The sequence below is a fragment of the Pleurodeles waltl genome, chromosome 4_2, assembly GCF_031143425.1.
Source record: "Pleurodeles waltl isolate 20211129_DDA chromosome 4_2, aPleWal1.hap1.20221129, whole genome shotgun sequence".
Taxonomy (NCBI): domain Eukaryota; kingdom Metazoa; phylum Chordata; class Amphibia; order Caudata; family Salamandridae; genus Pleurodeles; species Pleurodeles waltl.
This window is the reverse complement of record NC_090443.1, coordinates 278,948,011-278,951,633: the sequence shown is the minus strand read 5'-3', so window position 1 is coordinate 278,951,633 and position 3,623 is coordinate 278,948,011. Positions and strand designations below refer to the sequence as shown.

The following is a 3,623-nucleotide window of genomic DNA, read 5'->3' as shown; positions in this document are numbered from 1 at the left end:
CGACGCCGCAAGTGCGGCCGGCTGGCCAACAAGACCCGTGCCCCTGTTCCTGCCAAAACGAGGGGGAGGGGCGGCCGCTCGAACGGGAGCGCTGGCCGCCTCCCGTAGACATGAGGAAAGGAGGGGGGGGGGGGCGCGGGCTGAAAACGCGCCCCCGACCTACTGCATAAAGGAAAACAGGGGGGGGGTACCCGTATACCCCTTCCCCTTTACCTGCCACCCTACCTGCAACCCAGAAAAGAAAGGGGGTCCCGCCGATACAAAGACCCCAGGGACCGGCCACTCCAAACTAAAACCGCGCGATGGGAACGCGGAAAGAGGCCGGTCCCTCCACCCCCAACCCCTTTTATTCCCTCCCCTTAAACCCACCCCCACTTACCTATCTCCCGAATCCCTGTCCTCTTCGCCGTCACTTCCTTCCCGAAAAGTCCCGCGGGAAGACTAGAGCGTTGCTCTGCTTCCCGCGGGCCCCTCCATTAGCAACGCAACTCCAAAGACACATCTCATTCAGTCTGGTAGCGCTGGCTGCTATTCTGCAAAGAGTTTGTCTTAGGAACCGCCTCACCCGTTCTCGTCAACATCTTCACCCGTTTTTAAAGTGGGTCAGATGAGCAAAAAAATATTTTAAACATAAACACCCCTCCTCCTTCGGCCGCCGGTACCAGCTCGCAGTAGCAACAGCAGTACGGGGCTTCATGACGTACAGCCAAGGGGGCACCACAAAGAAAGTCTGCTACTACTATGAAGGTGATTTTGGAAATTATTATTATGGACAAGGGCACCCATGAAACCCCATCGTATACGTATGACTCATAACCTGCTGCTGAACTATGGATTGTAAATATACCGACCTCATAAGGCTACTGTTGAAGAAATGACCAAATATCACAGTGACGAATATATCAAATTTCTGCGATCAATCAGGCCAGACAACATGTCTGAATACAGCAAACAAATGCAGAGATTCAATGTTAGGGAGGACTGCCCAGTGTTTGATGGACTTTTTGAACTCTGTGAGTTGTTAGCTGGAGGCTCTGTCTCTGGATCAGTGAAATTAACCCGACAGCAGACGGACAGGGGTGTTAAGTGGGCAGGAGGACTTCATCACGCGAAAAGTCTGAGGCATCTGGTTGCTGTTATGTAAATGAAATTGTCCTAGCTATTCTTGAATTGCTTAAGTATCACCAGCGAGTTCTGTACACAGGCATTGATATTCATCAGGGGGATGGTGTCGAAGAAGCCTTTTATACAACAGATCGAGTTATGACAGAATCATCCCACAAGTAGGTGAATACTTTCCAGGATCTTGCGGGACATTGGCGCTGGAAAGGGGCAAATATGCAGTGAATTTTCCCATGAGGGATGGGATTGATGATGAGTCTTACGGGCAGATTTTCAAGCCTATTATTTCCAAAGTGATGGAGGTGGACCAGCCCAGTGCTCTGGTTTTGCAGTGTGGAGCAGACTCACTGTCTGATGCTGGGAGGTGGTGGATAGACGATCCATTATGTGGCATGGCGGTTGGACTTATGAGACAGCTGTTGCACTGGATTGTGAAATTCCAAATGAATTGTAATATAATGACCACTTGGAATATTTTGGACCAGACTTTAAACTCCACATCAGCCCTTGGAGTATGACAAATCAGAACACACCAGAATACATGGAGAAGATACAACAGCGTTTATTTGAGAACTTGTGCCAGCTACCACATGCCCCCTGTATCCAGATGCAAGCGATTCCAGAGGATGCCATTCAGGAAGACGGTGTCGACGAGGAGGGGGCAGATCCAGACAAACTAAGGCCCATAGTTATACTTTTTTTGCGCCGCATTTGCGTCACTTTTTGACGCAAAACCGGTGCAAACTTACAAAATACAGTTATATTTTGTAAGTTTGCGCCACTTTTGCGTCAAACAATGATGCAAATGAGGCGCGAAAACAGTATAAATATGGGCCTGATTTCTATTCGAGCCTATGATAAACGGATAGCTTATGTGAAGCTTGCTCATCAGAAGATGAAGGAGAAGGAGGGCGAAGAAACGTATCGGACCATGAGAAGGGAGCCAAGAAAGCCAGACTTGAAGAAGAAAAGAAGAAATCAGAAGAAAAAAAACAGTAGTGAAAGAGGTAGAGAAAATGAAAGACAGTATTGGGAAAAAACAGACACCAAAGGTGCAAAAACTGAGCAGCCCAATAACCCATGAGTTCAAGTTAATGACCTCAGAACAATAACAGTGTACAGATGTAGAATGACTGTAGTGAGTGGAAGTGGCCGTTTTTTATTTTCTATTCTATTTTTTTCACAGCTGCCAATTTTATTGTGTACGTTTGGCATGGACCGTATTTATTTTCAAACGGTATAGATTGTTTGGCAGGCATTTTGAGTTCCCTGATTGTGAAGCCTAAATTCATATCTTCACCCTGCTTTGTGATAGTATTTTAGATGGATGTGCATTATTATGTTACATGTCTAAAACAGATCTATATTAAACATGTGATCAGTTGATTAGTTCACACCTTTTGTGATTTAAAGCAGTGCAGCGCTCTCCCCTCACACGTGGTAATATCAAAGAACATTAAGAGGAAAATGTACTTTTCTCTTATTAATATCAAATTTAGTATAACATTTACTGAATTGTAATATTAGCACACCTTTATCCAAAAGCTCTATTGACCTCATTTAGAGTGTCACAAAAATTGCGTTTTACTCAGATTTTCTGTGTTAATGCATCAGTTATTTATCATATTCCTGCAAGTATAATTGGCTGCATACCTTACTCGATATGCAGGCTTGGCAGCGGTCGAAATGCTTTAAACAAGTATGGGAACTGTGATGCTCCGTGCAGTGGGGGAAGGGTCAGTGAGCGAGAGGGTGGGGATCAAAGGTGTGGCTAAAAAGACCAAAACATTCTGTAAGTCTTTTTGGTCTTTCACCGTCCGGTAGCTACATATAAAACAACAAACAGCTTAAATGAAAAATGAATACAAAAAGTTGTTACTTAGTGGGAAATGCAGTATAGTACATTATGAAACCTCTGTTAGTTAATGCACTGCACAGGTCTGTGTGTAACTAGAAAGCCACAGAATAAAATCTTGGTTGGTGCAGTGGAGAGTAGTGATTTGTGTATTTCTAGTGCAACAGTCACAGCCTATGACAGAAGGCACTGTGAAGATTTAAGTCAGCATTTAAAGCGTGCTCTACACACAGTATAAGATAGACCTATACCAAAATGCACAAAAAGGTTTGAGCTAAAATGATGCTTCCAAAATATACATTTTATTAATACTCAAACAGGACATAAAGCAATTTTTTAAAATGACTGTCCCTTCAACACCTCTATTGGTAGCAAGCGCTATATAAATACATTTACAATTAAAATCACGCACTTCACAGTTCTGTTTTTTAACTTTTTGCACTGCAACCCAAAAAGAATAAATCTTTGTCATCACAAAGCTTCGAGTGATTAGGTCAATTAAAGCCAGTACCGTCTCCCATGCATCCTTTGCACATGCAGATTAACTTGTAGTGCACATTTGCATTTCTTTCAGACAAGCAGGCACCCTGGCAGGAAGGCTTGTTTACCTGTCTGCCTGACTTTGGTTCCACCACATAGGAGACTA

General features: G+C 44.1%; 1 pseudogene; it reads left to right on the top strand.

Annotated features, from left to right (window-relative positions):
• The first annotated feature begins 695 nt into the window (after positions 1 to 695).
• Positions 696 to 2,206, top strand: LOC138294123 (histone deacetylase 2-like; annotated as a pseudogene).
• The last annotated feature ends 1,417 nt before the right edge of the window (positions 2,207 to 3,623 follow it).